Source organism: Panthera tigris, chromosome D3 (genome assembly GCF_018350195.1).
Source record: "Panthera tigris isolate Pti1 chromosome D3, P.tigris_Pti1_mat1.1, whole genome shotgun sequence".
NCBI lineage: Eukaryota > Metazoa > Chordata > Mammalia > Carnivora > Felidae > Panthera > Panthera tigris.
Window position 1 is genome coordinate 20,441,751 of NC_056671.1, and position 18,399 is coordinate 20,460,149.

The following is an 18,399-nucleotide window of genomic DNA, read 5'->3' on the forward strand; positions in this document are numbered from 1 at the left end:
ATGCATCTTATTGGTTCTGTTTCTCAGGAGAACCCTAACTCATGTGCAGTCCTTTATCCAAATCTCAGTCTTATTCTTTGTTTTTTTCTAGCCCTTTGCATGGTTCAGTTCTACAGAGGGATCAAGACAGCTGATCAGGCAATGCTAAGTCTGTGCTCTAGGTCCTGCAAAGACCTTGAGAAATCATGATCACAAAGTGATCACAGGTGTCAGGTGTTGGGGAAGTGACCACCATTGAAGTTTCTTGCAACTCTTCACCTTCTTTCTACCTCTGGGAAGAGAAGGTCATCATGTGAGTAATATACTTTTTGTTTCTTTTTTTTTTTTAATTTTTTTAAATGTTTATTTATTATTGAGAGAGAGAGACACAGAGTGTGAGCAGGGGAGGGATAGAGAGAGGGGGAGACACAGAATCTGAAGCAGGCTCCAGGCTCTGAGCTGTCAGCACAGAGCCTGACACGGTGCTTGAACTCACGATCTGTGAGATCATGACCTGAGCCGAAGTCAGTCGCCTAACCAACTGAGCCATCCAGGCCCCCCTATACTTTCTGCTTTCTAACTCTCATGTGAATGCCTACATTTCATATCAACACCTCGTGCCTGGGAGTGAGTGTGTGTTGGTCTGGAATTGATCAGGTGCATGGACATCAGAATGGTCATGGGATTGAGCTATGATTTTATGAGATGGAAACAACCTGGCCCATGTCCCCTGCCCAGATGCCAGTGTCCATAGTCCATGTCCCAACTTGAATAACAAAGAGGGTAGAGGGAAGAAGAGGTGGCAGGCACGGCCATATTTGGTGAAACTTATCATTTTCTTCTCCTATTTGAACCCCAAATCCCCAGCCATGTGATTAGTCAGTGACTAAGCCCAGTTCCAACCAGATAGCCACTGTATACCCAAGCCACTTGGACAATCCCCTCCCTGGTCACCATGATGATTTCAGGGGAGATGGTGGAGTGATCTGGTCCAGGCAACTTGAAAACCGAAGTTTCTGGTCAATGGGTCATGGAGGGCAAGTCTCTCGTCCAGAGGGTGTGTTGTATGGACCTCATTCTGGGACTGCAGGGACATTTGTCCCAATCTGGGAAGTCAGCCTGAGACACAGTATGTTTTACTTCTGTTTCTTCTCTCTACTTCCAGACACTGTCAGTTCCCTGAGCAGGTGTGCCCTCCATGTGTTTCCTTTGCTGTGTCATGACCCCTTAGACCCAAGTCTGCCATGTAGCAAGGGTTCAGTAAAGGGTGTGAATGCATACCATTGGAAGAGTGGACTATCCTAAGCCAGACACAGCTGGACTCTGAGTCTTGGTTCTGTCCTGACCCCTTGATAAGGACTGAACTGTGTGCCTTCAAAACCCTATGTGGAAATCCTAACCCACATTGTGATGTTTGCAGATAAGGCATTGAAGCATGTAATTATGGATTAACGAGGTCATATGGGTGGTGTCCTAAAACATAGGGATGATGTCTTTATAAGAAGAGGTAGAGACACCAGAGGAGAAAACACAAACAAGGCCATGTAAGCACCCAGGAAGAACGCCACCATCTGCAAGCCAAAGAGAGAGACCTCAGGAGAAATCAAAGCTGGCAACACCTTGAACTTGGACATTCAGCATCCAGAACTGTGAGAAATTCAATATCTTTTGGATTAGCCACACAGTCTACGGTTATGTTATGGTAGCCCTAGCAGACAGGCACAAGCCTCAGGGACTCTGTCCCCAGGGCAATATCCCAGCGTACAGGAATTTCTGCTCAGTTAGCATGAAACAGAAAATGTGTACCTGCAAGACAGGCTGCAGAGACACAATTGAGAGGACAAGGACACATATCCTAGAGAAAGTTCCCTGAGTTGGGTTTCAGACCTCAGATTTAGGTCAAACAAAAGGGGAACCGGCTATCTTGGCAGAAGATGGGGGCTGCAAAAGAAATCCCATCACTGCAGGGACAGCATGTTTTAGTCTCACTTCCCCACAGGCCTGGAGCACTGTGTGAGCTCTCAGACTATCATCCCATGCTGAGCAGTAATATCAGCCTCGTCCTCAGCCTGCAGCCCAGTGATGGTCAGCGTGCCTAAACTGCCAGACTTTGAGCCAGAGAATCTATCTGGGACCCCCGAGGGTTTGCTGTTATCCCAATAGATGACAGTTTTGGGGCCCATTCCTGGGACTTGTTGGTACCAGCTCACAGCATTACCACCCCCGATGTTGGAGCTGCTTCCGGTGCAGGAGATGGTGATCCTCTGGCCTAGGGTCCCATACACTGATGGTGGCTGAGTCAGCACAGACTGGGCCCAGGACCCTGCAAATGAGAGACACAGAGACCGTGATGCCGGGGTCTAGAGACAAGAGGAAAAAGCAGGACCCACATGTCCTCCAAGGGCCCCTTCCCTTGGCCTCACATCCAGTTACCTGTACAGTGAGCAAGTAGGGTGAGGAGAAGAGGGGTCCAGGCCATGGTGGAAGTCATCACTGTTCCTACCTTCTGTAACCCACGGTGTGCAGACCTCCCCTAATAGGTCTCTTCCCCCTTTTCATTCTCTAAGAGGGGGAGGATCTGTCCATGCAAATGAGATTCATAGCTGTCTAACACTTCACTGGCCCTGGGTCAGGTCTCTCTGTTGAGGAGGTAAGGGGATGGGTATGGGAGGGGCTGTGTGGGGCCAGGGGGTGTGGATGTCACCGTTGTGAGCCCTGAACATAGGGCACAGGCAGTTCCAGGTGGCAGGTCCCAGCTCTGATCACCTTTTAACCCTTGAAATGGGCCGTATGTGTCCCTTGGTGGTCCAAGCCCAGACACAGCATTGTGTGACATGTGACTGGAGCCAGTCAGACACACCTCCTGACATCCTATTGCTTTGTCCCCTATCCCCTGCTTTAGGGCCAGGTATCCCCTTATGTTGCCTCCCATTACCTCAAGGAAAGCTGTATACTCTACCCAGACTCTTCAAGGTCTGGCCATGGCTATCTTGGCTGTTCATGGGTCAGGGTCGAGGTGGCGTCTCGGCTCAGATTCCTTTTCAGTCAGGATCAAATCCAGAGCACTGTGCTACCCCCATGAAGACGTGTCTCTTTCTGTGCAGGACACATGTTTTTTCCTCTTATGTGATTCCTTGCTTGTTACAAATTTAGCAGTGTATCTCCAACACAAAAAAAAATATTTTTTCAAAGTCCATTTTCCTGGTGAACTGTAAGTATTTTTGTTTTTTATCTGATCTTTATTCAAGATTCACCATTTTATTGGTCTTCTCACTAATAGATGAGTTGAGTAACATATTTTACACTTGTTCATTTTGTATTTGTATGAGAATCAGATATTTGGCTTTTTGAGTCTGGCTAATTCTGATCCCACTCCCAGGACACAGAAAAGGTTAAATGTGTCAGTGCCTTCTGTGACCTCCCTGTGAGGTGGAGTCTCTCAGCAATGATCCTGAGGTGGCCTGGGGTGGCACTTACTGGGGACTGGAGCAGATGAGGAACCATCATGGGATGTGTACAGAGCATCTTGTGCTGGGCCTCTGGGACTGATCCTCTCCTGAGGAAGGGACAGATGGAGGAGAAAACCGCAGGTGGTCATGGGATGTCTTATGTTTTATAAGACATTAGAAAACTCTGGGAGTCAGAATTACAACCGTATGAGACAGAAACCCCATGGTCTGTGTCCCCTGCTCAGCTCTTAACGTACACAACACAAAACTCAAACATGAACCAGCTATGAGGGTGGAGGGCAGAGCTGGTAATAAAGAGCTGAGTGATATACAAGGTGGGGATGCTTGCACAAACCGTCTGACCTTTTCCTCTCCTATCCAGACCCACATCTTCCAGTCATGCTGTCAGAACGTGATTGATCCTGGCTCCAAATGCTGGGATGAACCTCATGTTTCTGGGAGAAATCAGATGAATTTCTTTCTGGTACCATGTTGATGGCAGGGAAGATGGTGTAAGAGATCTGGTCCAGTCCTGAAGCCTGGGATTCCTGATCAATGGGTCCAGGATGACGAGAATCTCTTATTCTGGATGGCTTGTTGTGTGGATGCAATACATGGGAATGCAGAGGCATTTTGTTCCTATTTGGGAAATCAGCTTGGGGACATGGGGGTCATGGAGAAGGGTCATCTCAGATAACTATCAGAGAAAGAAGAGTGAGTCCTGAAGGATTTCCCTCTTGTTATCTGGAGAGGAAATATGCCTGTGTTTTATTTTCTTAAGTTTTATTTATTTATTTATTTTGAGAGAGAGAGAGAGAGAAAGAGAAAATGAGTAGGGGAGGGGCAGAGAGAGAGCGAAAGAGAATCCCAAGCAGGCTCCACACTGCCAATGCAAAGCTGCCTGACGTGGGGCTTGAACTCACAAACCGTGAGATCATGGCCTGAGCTGAAATCAAGAGTCAGATGCTTAAGCGACCCAACCACCCAGACACCCCGAAATATCCCCATGTTACCACTGAACAAGACAGGGAGGTTGTTGACGCTTCCATCATGGGGGTGAACTTGGGACCTCATCTCCATACCTCTGATCAAGAATGTTCTCCCTAGGAGCTCACTCACATGCCATCCAGCTCCTAAGGGTTAGCTCGAAGCCACACCCCCTTCTTCGGTGCCTCCTTCCTCCCCAAACTTGCTGAATCTGCCCATTATCCTCTAACAGCTACCGGTGTTCCCACTGGCTTCCTTCCTCCCTCCTCCTCATTCATGTTCACTGAAACATCTGGACTTTTCTTCATAAGCTTGAATTAGATCCTGTGTCTTTTTGTTAAATGCTCCAGTGGCTCCTGTATCCACCTACAATACTCAACTCCCCTCACTCCATGGTAACATTTTACATGTGTTTATGCTTTTCCTGGTTTGTTTTCCCTGTCCCAGATAGCGTCAGCTCCCTGAGGACAGGGGCAATCCCTGTCTTGCCTACACTGTATCCTGAGCCTCTAGACCAAGTGTGGTACCAAGTATGTTTTAGTAAATAGTGTGGGACGAAGGAACTCTTGGTGAGTCAACTGTCCTAAGTCAAATGCAGTTGGACTCCTGTGTCTCTGGTTCCAACCTGACACTTCATGGACCTGGCCCCCAGGGAAGGCTGACCATTGCATCAAGGGATTTCTGCTCAATGTGAGACGGTATCACAATATGTGTTGCCAAGGACTGGATTTGGGGACATAGTTTGAGAGGATGAGGACAGATTGTAAATTATGTACAGTTAGATGCAATAAGTGTCCAGAGAGTGAAGGGCCCACAAGAGGAGGAGGGAGGCTGCATCTTGATTCTTCACTGATCTGGAACAGTGTTTGTCCAGATGGCCCCATGTCTGGACCCAGTGGTCAGACTTGTCTTAGGACAGGACCTAAGAAATCATGCCTTGGCAGACCTGAAGCCAGAGGTTTCATCTCAGATAACAATGAGACAAGATCTCCTCAGTCCATATTTCTATGGCTTCCACATATGTGTTTTGTGCCAGGCCACAATTTCATCTCATGTTGCTGCTTTTTCTGCTACAGATGATTTTGTCCTTGAGATCTGACCCCAACCTCATGGATGGATGAGTCTGTAGATCCTGGAAACAGGAACCTAAATTACAGAAAATATAGGGGGGAGGGATATTTGGAGTTCCTTATTACTTGGTCCAAAGCCTAACTCACTTTGGGGATTCAGAGCACAAAGCTCGGGATGCCAGCAAGGTTAGCGAATGGGGAGGGAATGGCAGAAAAGAGAAAATAAATCTGAATACAAATTGAGAGCGAAACCCTGGGCGTTCCTCTGCTACATCGGTGCAGGAGACTTGATACACATTTGCTAAGATACACACTCATTTTAAATTTCCTCACAGATCAGATCATTCCTTACAAGATCATGTAGATCTTGCCTTACATTGACAAGTTAGTAGAAAGAATCCATGAAAACTGTCATTGTAGACAGATGAAATTGGGAGTGGGTGCTCAAGGAGCTAGAATCTCATTTCCTCCTAGGCCTGGGACATGGGGCCTTTCATTGTGCTGGTCAGTGGGGTTCAAATTCATCCTTAAGTTGCAGTCAAGAACTTCAGCACACAAGACTTCTCCAGTAGGCATGACTTCCCACTACATATGCCTCCACAAGACCAGGCAAACAACATCCCATGTGGGGTAGGGATACACCCACATGCCTTCCAAGAGAGGCCAAGGCAGCCATTGGAGGTGACCTATTTTTGATCAGTTTCCTCAGACTGTCTTCCCAGGAATTATGGATGCAAGTTCCACTTGTAACCCTTGAAAATACAGAGTTTCTGAGATCACATGCTGCCCTCTTCATGTACCTGTCTTCTGGCCCCAATTCTCCAACAAGTTACAAGTCACAGAGTCCTTCGCCAGGTTGAAGTGATGAACAGAAACCATCGCCCCAGATGCACACTGTGGGGGGCACTATATAGACTCATCGCCAGGGGTCCCCAGCAACAGGCCTGTTGCACTCACACTCTGTGCTTCGGCCTTTGGACAGAGGGTCCTCTACCCGGTCCGTGTCCTTGGTTGACACTGCATGTCTGTGCTCTCACCCTGACTTGTTTCTTCTGACTTCAGACCAACTTCCTGGGCCTTATCCTCCTCAGAGACAAGCTGGCCTGAGGACACAGGGCAGGATTCTCCCAGGGCTATATTCCAGTCACATGTTTTCTTAGTGTTTCTACTTTCTTTTCTTTTTTCTTTTCTAAAATTCCCCACCATTTCAAGGACATTTTACCAAAGCTATTACAATGATTGTATTGGTCAATTCTGGGAGGATTGACATCTTTACCAAGTTGAATATTTAAGATTAAATTTTTTTAAGTTTATTTTTATTTTATTTTTGAGACAGAGAGAGACAGAGCATGAACGGGGGAGGGGCAGAGAGAGAGGGAGACACAGAATCGGAAGCAGGCTCCAGGCTCTGAGCCATCAGCCCAGAGCCCGACGTGGGGCTCGATCTCACGGACCGCGAGATCATGACCTGAGCTGAAGTCAGACGCTTAACTGACTGAGCCACCCAGGTGCCCCCAAGTTGAATATTTAGACCCATAAGCCACATAGATCTGTACATGTATTTAAACCTTTAATCTCCCTTTGAATAGTTTATAATTTTTAGTGCATAAAATTCTCAAATTCTTTCAGATCTTTCCTTATATGTTTCATATTTTTGATGCTATTGTAGATGATATTATTTCTAATTTTCATCTTTGGAGGTTGATGCTAGAATAGATAATACAATTCCCACGTGTGTGTGGGGATTGCATCCCCACCCCAAATGGAAACACTCGGACCAGAAGCATATCTGAGTCACTCTACACTCTCCAGAGAGCATGGCCAGAATCAGCCTTTTCATTCTTATCCAATTTCTTCATTAAGAGCTATTAATCTCTGAGCATGGGATTATTTCCAGTGCAACATTAACAGGGTGAGACTATATTATCAATGGATTAATCCAAATTTTGATCTGAAGAAAAGTATGTGATATTATCAGATCAAGTGGACTGAGGAAACTTAGGTGCTGACAGAAGAAATGACAATGCCATTGACCCCCTAAGCCAGGCAGGGTAGAGCCCCTGTTGTGAAGGGCACACCAGGTCAGGAGGGTGCAGGCCAGGTTTTTGTTTCACTTCCCCATAGATCTGGAGCACAGTGGAAGTCTTTAGAAGGAGGGTAGCTGGGTCATCCCCTGCTGGCACAGGGAACCTGTAAACACAGACCCTCATGGGAAACGGGGCAGCGGAAAAGGTGAAGCTGCTTGGTGGTCTGTGACAGTGAGGGTGACACCCACTCAAGAGCTGCCATGGAGGGGCGCCTGGGTGGCGCAGTCGGTTAAGCGTCTGACTTCAGCCAGGTCACGATCTCGCGGTCCGTGAGTTCGAGCCCCGCGTCAGGCTCTGGGCTGATGGCTCGGAGCCTGGAGCCTGTTTCCGATTCTGTGTCTCCCTCTCTCTCTGCCCCTCCCCCATTCATGCTCTGTCTCTCTCTGTCCCAAAAATAAATAAAAAACGTTGAAAAAAAAATTAAAAAAAAAAAAATAAGAGCTGCCATGGATCTGGAGATGTCCCTACCTGTGCAGTGAGCCAGGAGCACCAGGAGCACAAGGAGAAGGGTTCAGGCCATGATGGATGCTCTTCCTGCAGCCCCAGATCAGGGCGGGCATGTAGCGGTTTCTTTTGTCTTCTCCATGGACTCATGGGGACCGGCTGTTCACACAGATTTCCATCCTGCCTACTAGCTGAAGTGTCAGCTTAGTCCCTTAGAAAGAGGGGGCTGATTTCCACAGAGACTCAGAGTTTGTCTCCTGGGAGGGACCAGGGAAGAAGCAGCTGCCGGAAATTTCCACAGACCTGTGAGCAGGAGACCCCTCCCAGCCAGAGGGGACACAGCTGCTGAGTCCTCACTAGCACACATAGGCAAAAGTGTGGGCGCCCTAAGGGGGGTTGTAGGGTACACAGCAGGGGGCCCCCAGTGTGCTTTTCCTGGGGAGGCCGACAGTGCCCCCTGCTGCCCACAGGTCAAGCTTCAGTCTGTCCCTGGAAAGGATGTCAGGGACACTGACCTGACAGCCTGGCCACTGTCAGACCACAAGCATCCACGTGCCATATGCCCTAGTGCCCAAGGTAACTCATATGAACAAACAGCCTTCCCACCAAGAATTTCTGTGTTTGTCAGAGAAAGAAATGTGGTGAATCACCACCAAGCACCGTGAATGGGGCCGCAGTGGGTTGAGAATGCAGCGGTTTCTGGAAGAACACACCTGAGCTGCTGTCTCAGGTGGGCCACGTGAGGGAGGAGACTGGTTCTCTGGGTGGAGAGTTGGGACCAGGGTTCCTACAGCAGGACAAATAAAACACACTACCTTCCCAGAAGAAAGATGGAATTGGAGGTGGGTGGGGCATCAGATATGATGTGTTGAGGGGACGGAAACTACGTCATTTGACAGCAGCTTTGAGCAAATGGAATGTAAGTGCGAAAGGGGTGAGGACGTTTGACGCCTAAGTGTAAAAGTACTTCTATGTCAGAGTGAGGTGCTTGGCTTTTATTTTATTTGTATTTCTTAGAGATTGAAAACGGGAGAAATTTTGTTGAAATGCAACATATTGTTTTTATTATTAATTCTGTTTAACTTTTCAGCTTTTCCAAGTATAATAAAAAATCAAACATTGTATGCACTTAAGGCACAGAATGGAGATTGGATATCCATTAAAATTGTGAGGTGAAACAACCAAGCTAATCAATACATTTATCACTTCGTATACATGCCAGTTTTCTATTTTTATTCCTCCCTCCCTCCCTCCCTCCTTCCTTCATTCCTTTCTTCGCTCTCTCTTTTCTTCTTTCTCTTTTCTTCTTTTCTTTCTTTCTTTCTTTCTTTCTCCTCTCTTTTTCTTTCTTTCTTTCTTTCTTTCTTTCTTTCTTTCTTTCTTTCTTTTATGAGAACCCTTAAGATCTATCCTGTCTGCAAATTTCAAATCTACAGTACAGTATTATTAACTAAGAAACTTATACTTTAGACAGACATTGTGGTGTCAGTTTCAACAATGTGCCTGACGACAACAGAGCAGGCAAGGCCGTGTCCGGAGGGCCTGAGGGCTGAGTATACGGGGAATCTGGAGGAGGAAGATGAGCAAGTAGGGCCCACAAGGAAGAGCATGGAGAGGTGACCGTGGCCCTGGACTGAGGGTGAGGGAAAGGATGAGCTGAGGGCTCCAGCTGTGTGCACTGTCGGGAAGGACATGAGAGGGAAAAATAAGGTTGAGGACAGTTAAAGGGGTTTGTGTCACATGTGTAAAGGTGGGCATGTGGGAACTACGTGGGAACAAGAACGTGAGATATGCCAAGTCCGTCCTCCCAGTGCAGTGGCCGGAGCATCGCTTCCTGCTGTGCACTAGCTCCGGGTCAGTGGTAAGGAAAGGAGAAGATAAGAGAGGGGGGAAGATGAAAAAAAGGAATAAGAAGGAAACGCAGGGAGCACCCCTGCTCACAGAACCAAGATAAAGCGTACACATCCATTAGAAGTAAATCAGGAAATCCCTCAGTTTTTTTTTTTTACTCCTGTCTTTATGTAATTACTTAAGCAATTACCGTTCAGATTTGTACTCCTTTTAATTCTTCTGTTCTCTTTTTAATGTGTACTATTTTTTTTCTGTATTCATTCAGTTACTAAGACCATTGTGTTAATATCTGCAACTGTAATTGTGGACTAGTTATTCCTCTCTTTGCTTCTATAATTTATTCTTCAGATAGTTTTGCAAAGGTATGTTATTATATTTGAGCTTCTTTTTTTTCTTGAATAGATTATTTTATCACTATTAAATGTGTCACTGGTTTTCTAGAAAATTTCCTCCCTTAGTCTTTGGCGTGACACTTATATAACCACATCTTTTTGTACTTTCATGGTTACAGGGTATACTTTTTTTTAAATTTTAACCATCATGCTCTGTTAGGTCAATCCATGTCTGTAACTGGAACAATTTGTCCATTTAAATGCAATATAATTTAACATCATTATGTAGTATATTAAGTTTAATATCATTTTTGTTATTTTGTTCTCTTCTTAAATCTAAATTTAGATTTAAACAATTTAAGTTCCTTTATTACTCTTTTCTTAGAAGTCTCTGTTTGTCAAAAGACTACCTGCTCTCCGCAGAGAGGTATCCACTGTATTTACTTTCCAATCTGGGTTTTGACCGGGCCTTTGTACTCAGTCTGGAATTTACTTTTCTTTTCTGGTGTACTTATGACTCATTTTCCTCTCTATTAGTCCAGTTTTGTAAGTGTTCTCAGGATGAACATTGATATAAAACATTATACAGTAAAAGGGACCTCTGTCTTCTTAGAAATTCGTTCTCAGCTCATCCATTAAGGGGCATTCAGGGAAGGGAATCCCACTCACATTCATCCCTATTATATTTATTTGGTAATGTTCCATGGGTTAACGGTGAAAAGACAACAAAATGTCTGGATTTTTTCCGGTAATATCAGGGTTCTCTGGACAATGTAGGATGGGTTCATAGGCCTTTTTCTCTAAAATAGTGAGATTCCTTTCAGCATCATTCCAGACCGAGTCAGAGGAAAAACAGAGAAAGACTATGACACATGCTCTTACACTTTACTGGTCTCACCCTGGTAATTACATCTGCAACAGTCTCATTTCCAAAAAGGTCTCATCCTGAAATATGGGAGTTTTTAGAACTTTTAATCACATGAATTGTTGGAGACACAGTTCAATGCGTAACAATTAATATCCACAGTTTTTTCAGATTTTCTTAGTTTTTCCCTAAAGTCCTTTTTCTGTAGTAAGATCCAGTTTAAGATTCTTTGCGACATGGAGTTGTGAATTGTCCTTAAGCTTCTCTTACTGTGACACTTCTTCAGACTGTCCCTCTTTTGGTGCCTTTGTGCATACTTACTGAGTGGGGATTATGCCTGACGTCATTCAAGCCAAGGGATTACACCTGTTCCATGAAATCTCTGGATGGGAATGTGTCTCATCTGATTCCATTTATTTATACCATCAGTTAACAATATGGACGGCAGATACATGTGTAGACAGTGAGTTACAACCCAATCCTTTTATGTTCCTGTGGTTGAAATCTTTCTAGTTTTGCCTCAGGGGGGCCCTTTAGGTTGGCTTGAGAGCTCCTAGACAAACCCTGTCCTTGTGTGTGTGCTCACATGGGTATGTGTGGTGGTTGTGCGCTGATTTGCTTGCGTTTGTTTGGGAGACAATGCCAGACAATGACAGAGTGTCATTTAAGGGCCATTAGTATCATATAGAATAATCCGTGGCTCAGAGTGTTTTCCTCTGTTCACGTGATTAATTCTTTTTCGGTGTTTAGCACCCCCACGACCTACAGATGTTTGCAGAGTTTTGCTTCTTCCAATGTTGGATATAATTATCAAATTATTTATAAAAGTGGCACCTCCTGGGTGACCTCTTAGTTGGTTCCTGGTTTGGGTATTTACATTTAAACCTAGAATAAGTATCCATGTGCCAAGTTTAAGTTGCTTCCAGGCCTTAGTGATTAGGAATAAGTTGTTATAAACATTGAAGTGTAGGGTTTTTCCTATGGACAAAAGTTTTGAAACTTATCTTCATAATTTTATAATTTTAAATTGGCATTTTTTCACAAATAAGAGATAACAAGACAACACTAGACACCACCAATGAGATAATAGTACCAGATGCAAATAAGGCTGACTTATTTTTCAGGCACCACATGGGTAGAGTTCAGAGGAAAAATGAAAATGCTTCATTTCTTTATATCAGAAGGAAAAATTGATATGATCTGGCCTAGAATAAAATACCTCAGCTGATAAAACAAGAGATTTCACTTTCATCAAGACTCTGTGTCAGAAGGGTTTTCTGAGAGTGACTTTGAGGACAGAAAGGACAGGAGGAACCTCACTCACGGGAGGTGCCCTTGCATGGACCTGCGCCCAAGTCATCAGCCACAGAATGAGCAGAATCACAGGCTAAGCTGAGGAGGCAACCGCTGATGTGTTTCCCTTCTTTACAGATGAGTAACTAGGTTTTTGTCTCACTTCCCCACAGGCCTGGACCACTGTGTAAGCACTGCCACTGCTGTACCACGATGAGCAGTAATAATCAGCCTCGTCCTCGGCTTGGAGCCCATTGATGGTCAGCGTGCCTGTGCTGCCAGACTTGGAGCCGGAGAATCGATCAGGGACCCCTGAGGGTCGGTTGCTATTACTATAGATGATGGTTTTGGGGGCCATTCCTGGGATTTGTTGGTACCAGCCCACGTAACTACCAACTCCAGTGCAGGAGATAGTGACCCTCTGGCCCAGGGCCCCAGACACTGAGGATGGTTGATTCGGCCCCGACTGAGCCCAAATCCCTGGAAAGAGAAACAACAGAGAGGATATTCCTGGGGTCTAGAGACAAGAGGAGGAATCAGGCGCACACTTGTGCTTCCACAACCCTTTCCCGTGTCCCCACATCAAGTCACCTGCGCAGTGAGCGAGGAGGGTGAGGAGGAGAGTGGACCGGGCCATGGCGGAGGTCAGCACCGATCCTGCCTTCTGTTGCCTCACAGCTGAGCAGAGCCTCCCTTCACCTCTCCCTTCACCTCTTGATCTGTTGAGAGGGGGAGGGCCCAACCATGCAAATGCGACCCCCCTGTTTTTTGACTCCTCACTGACTTCTATAGGTGCCTCGGCCTAAGGAAGTCAGGGGGATGAGCAAGGGAGGGGCAACTTTAGGGCAGGGGGTGGGGAGGTCACAGATGTGAGCCCTGAGCCGAGGGCACAGACAGTAGCAGATGGCAGGACTCAGCTCTGGTCTACCATGACCCCTAAGAAACAGGCCTTGAGTGCCCCTTAGCGTCCAGACACAGACATGCCATTGTATGACATTAACAGAGCCCATCAGAGACCACTTCTGCCTCCCCACTGCTTAGCCTCTGTCCTGCCTCAGGGCTAGGCCAGGTGTCCCCACATCTGGCCCCCATCACCTCAGGGCAGACTCTGTTCTACTCAAACTCTTGGGGGTGAGCCTGTCCATGCCTCCCTTGACTGTTCATGGGTCAGGCCAGAGGAGGTGTCTCTATACACATTCCTGTAACAGTAAAGGTGTACCAATAGGGGAAGGAGTTGTCTGGATATGACAGCGGAGGCAGGGCTCCAGGCATGGGTGCCTGGAAGCAGCAGAGAGCAGAGGGCAGCTCCCATGGGGAAATTTGGCAGATGGACCTGACCCTGATGAGATCGTTCTTTACATGTGCTTCTTACTCAGATGGAGTGTGTTGATTCACACTCTATCTTGGGATCTATGTGAATGTGCTCATTGTCAGACGTCTGAGTCATTCCAGTTTTCTCTCCCAAAGTGCATCAGGAAATATCAGTGAGATCCTAAGGATCCCATCTGGGGAATCTGCTCTAGGATTCATGTATACTCTTTCTGAATTCCTTCCCAAATCATGGTAGCTCTGTTCCGGAGACCTTGCAAAGGACCGTTTTCAGCCTATGCGTTCCTTGGGTGTAAGAGGAACTTGAATGACTTTCTGGTCTTTTTATTCTATGGCATCAATCTATGTGTCTCTCGAGAACAATACCACGTTGGTTTTCATGACTACAGCTTTGTTAATATAATTTCAAATGGGAAGTATGGTGTCTCGAGGTTTGTTCCTTCTCAAGATTGTTTTGGCAATTTGGGGTCTTTTCTGGTTGTATACAAAATTCGGGTTTTTTTAGTTTCTGTGAAAAATGTCATTGGAATTTTTATGGGGATTGCATTGAATTTATAGAGTGCTTTGAGTAGTGTGGACATTTTAGCATTGTATTTATTGTGGAGATGCCTGGATTTAGGAACTACCTGAGGGTTGTGTATGAGGTCTAAGTGTTTGTCTAAGATGACCTCCATCTCTGTGGTTAAAAATGTGGATGGATTATGATGATTCAAACGAAAGAAAAGATACTAGTTTTGGCAATAAGGTAAAGAATGTGGATATGTGCATTTTTTATTTTTATTTTTTTCACTGATGTACTCTTTTTAAATCAAAACCTTTCCTGGGCACCAGCTAAGTACCGGTAAGGTGCAGACACTTAGTGTGGGAGGACAAACAAAACTGTCAAGGTCGTGGAGCCTGTTGGGTTTTCATCTGATTCACTATGACAGACAAGGAGGAGATGTTTCTTGTGAGGTATTCAATGGGAAGCATTAAATATTTATAGGACTAGAACACACGGTTGTATGTTAACCGAGAGTTGATGACTAGAAGTGTGTGTGTATAACTGTATCTTATGTATTATCTTTATGAAGTTTGTGTTTTATATATATATATATGTGTGTGTGTGTGTATATATATATGTGTATATGTATATATATGTATATATATATATGTACACATATATATGTGTATATGTATATATATGTATATATACACATATATATGTATATATATATATATATACATATATATGTGTATATATATATATATACACATACATATATATATGTGTGTGTATATATATATATATATATATATATGATATAAATCCCAGGAGATATATCTTAGATGTATTGTCATGAACAGTATAGAGAGGGATTAGATAAACCACTGGGGAAAATAATTGTGTGAATATTTACAGGAGGAGTAGAAACTTGTGTGACACAGAGAAGGACTGGAGAGGGATCTGGTGTGAGTAATTATAATACATTGCACACTGAGAAAGGAGGGCTTAGAGCACCAGGAACTTCTGGGTCATGGGACTGAGCTCCGTTGGGTAGTAAGGTCTGTCTGGATAATACCTGTTCGGGTATTTTCCTGCTGGCCTGCCTCACAGCTCAGTTTCTCAGTGCCAGTGTGAACAGGCCACCGCTGACCCCGGTCCTGGTCACCCAGCTGCTCTGATAACACACAGCATCCCTAGAGGACACTCTGACCTTTGCAGACGGATATTTGAGCTTTCAGTGCCCAAGGAAAGAGCATGATTGCATCCTCTCCTGGGTGCTTGGGATGGAGACATTAATTTTCTTCGGGTCACTAACAGCGTCCAGGCTGCTCACCATGGGGCTTAGTTTACAGTGTTTATGTTCCTGGACATATTAGTGTTCCCTGACATTAGGTTTGCTTGCTGCAGGGCCCTGGCATCACTACCAGTCTCCGATCTAAATTTGTTTTAAAGTTTATTTTTTTTAAGACATAGAGAGACAGAAAGACAGACAGAGAGAGAGAGAGAGAGCAGGGAGTTACAGAGAGATAGCGGGAGACACAGAATCAAGAGCAAGCTCCAGGCTCTGATTCCGTGGCACAGAGCCCAAGGCAGGGCTTCGGCTCACGAACCACGAGATCATGCACTGAGCCAAAGTCCTAAACTTAACCGACTGAGCTACCCAGGCACCCCTACCAGTCTCCAATCGAAACCAATTTCAAGGCCTCATATTTCCCAGGTTCACTCCCGGTTCATACGTGATAAAAAGTCCATGGGGGTTATCCTTGAACTTTGAATTCTTTTTGCTGTTGTTGCTGTATTATGAGAATCTCCTGTTATATCCCATCACCTCCATGGTACAGGCTCTGGGGCCTGTGAAGTCTCTGTTTGTCAAAAGACTACTGGCTCTCCGCAAACAAGTACCCACTGCACTCTCTTCCCAATCTGGGTTTTGACCAGACCTTTATACTTAGTCTGGAATTTAATTTTCTTCTCTAGTATACTCATGACCCATTTGCCTCTCTATTAGTCCAGTTTTGTAAGTGTTCTCGAATGAACATTGATATAAACCATTATACAGTACAAGAAAATCTATCGTAGAAATTTGTTCTCTGCTCATCCACTAAGGGGCATTCAGGGAACGAATCCCACTCACATTCAACCCTATTATCTTTATTTGGTAAATGTTCCATGGGTTAACGGTGAAAAGACAACAAAATGTCTAGATTTTTCCGGTAATACCAGGGTTCTCTGGACAAGGTAGGATGGGTTCATAGGCTTTTTTCTCTAAAATAGTGAGATTCCTTTCAGCATCATTGCAGGCCGAGTCAGAGGGAAAACAAAGACAGAGAAAGCCTAGAACACATGCAGTTACACTCTACTGGTCTCACCCTGGTAATTACATCTGCAACAGTCTCATTTCCAAAAAGGTCTCATCCTGAAATATGGGAGTTTTTAGAACTTTTAATCACATGAATTATTGGAGACACAGTTCAACGCGTAACAATTAATATCCACAGTTTATTCAGATTTTCTTAGTTTTTACCTAGTGTCCTTTTTCTGTTGTATGATCCAGTTTATGATTCTTTGCGACACTGAGTTGTGAATTGTCCTTAAGCTTCTCTTACTGTGACACTTCTTCAGACTGTCCCTCTTTTGGTGCTTTTGTGCATACTTACTGAGTGCGGGCTATGCCTGACGTCATTCAAGCCAAGGGTTTACACCTGTTCCATGAAATCTCTGCACGGAAATGTGTCTCATCTGATTCCATATATTTATATCATCAGTTAACAATATAGACGGCAGACATATGTGTAGACACTGAGTTACAACCCAATCCTTTTATGTTCCTGTGGTCGAAATCTTTCTAGTTTTGCCTCATGGGGGCCCTTTTCGTTGGCTCGTGAGCTCCTAGACAAACCCTGTCCTTGTGTGTGTGCGCACACGTGTATGTGTGGTGGTTGTGCACTGATTTGTTTGCGTTTGTTTGGGAGAAAATGCCAGACAATTACAGAGTGTCATTCAAGTGTCATTAGTATCATATAGAATAATTCTGTTGCTCAGAATGTTTTATTATGTTCACATGATTAATTGTTTTTCAGCGTTTAGCACCCCCGCGACCTACAGATGTTTGCAGAGTTTTGCTTCTTCCAATGTTGGATATAATTATCAAATAATTTATAAAAGTGGCACCTCCTGGGTGACCTCTTAGTTTGTTCCTGGTTTGGGTGATTATTTTAAACCTAGAATAAATATCTATGTGCTACGTTTAGGTTGCTTTCAGGCTTTAGTGATTAGGAATCAGTTGTTATAAACATTAAAGTGCAGGGTTTTTCCTATGGACAAAATTTATGAAACTTATCCTCATAATTTTATAATTTTAAATTGGCATTTTTTTCCACAAATCATAGATAATAAGAAGAGACTAGCCACTGCCATGGAAATAATAGTACCAGATGCAAATAAGGTTGACTTATTCTCCAGGCACCACATGGGTAGAGTTCAGAGAAAAAATAAAAATGCTTCATTTATTTTAATATCAGTGGGAAAAATTGATATGATCTGGCCTAGAAGTAAAATACCTCAGCTGATAAAACAAGAGATTTCACTTTCATGAAGACTCTTTGTGTCAGAAGGGTTTTCTGAGAGTGACTTTGAGGACAGAAAGGACAGGAGGAACCTCACTCACGGGAGGTGCCCTTGCATCGACCTGTGTCCAAGTCATCAGCCACAGAATGAGCAGAATCACATGCTAAGCTGAGGAGGCAACTGCTGATGTGTTTCCCTCTTTACAGATGAGTAACTAGGTTTTTGTCTTACTTCCGCACAGGCCTGGACCACTGTGTGAACACTGCCACTGCTGTACCACGATAAGCAGTAATAATCAGCCTCGTCCTCGGCCTGGAGCCCAGTGATGGTCAGAGTGCCTGTGGTGCCAGACTTGGAGCCGGAGAATCGATCAGGGACCCCTGAGGGTCGGTTGCTATCTTCATAGATGATGGTTTTGGGAGCCATTCCTGGGATTTGTTGGTACCAGCCCATGTAACTACCAACTCCAGTGCAGGAGATAGTGACCCTCTGGCCCAGGGCCCCAGACACTGAGGATGGTTGATTCAGCCCCGACTGAGCCCAAATCCCTGGAAAGAGAAACAACAGAGAGGATATTCCTGGGGTCTAGAGACAAGAGGAGGAATCAGGCCCACACTTGTGCTTCCAGAACCCCTTCCCGTGTCCCCACATCAAGTCAC

At 44.9% G+C, this 18,399-nt stretch overlaps 1 pseudogene and 1 gene segment (V, D, J or C); both read right to left on the minus strand.

The window, feature by feature from the left end:
* The window catches only part of LOC122232563, a 1,057,381-nt gene that overhangs the window by 751,028 nt on the left and 287,954 nt on the right, over positions 1 to 18,399 (minus strand).
* On the minus strand, positions 746 to 2,490 carry LOC122232577 (annotated as a pseudogene).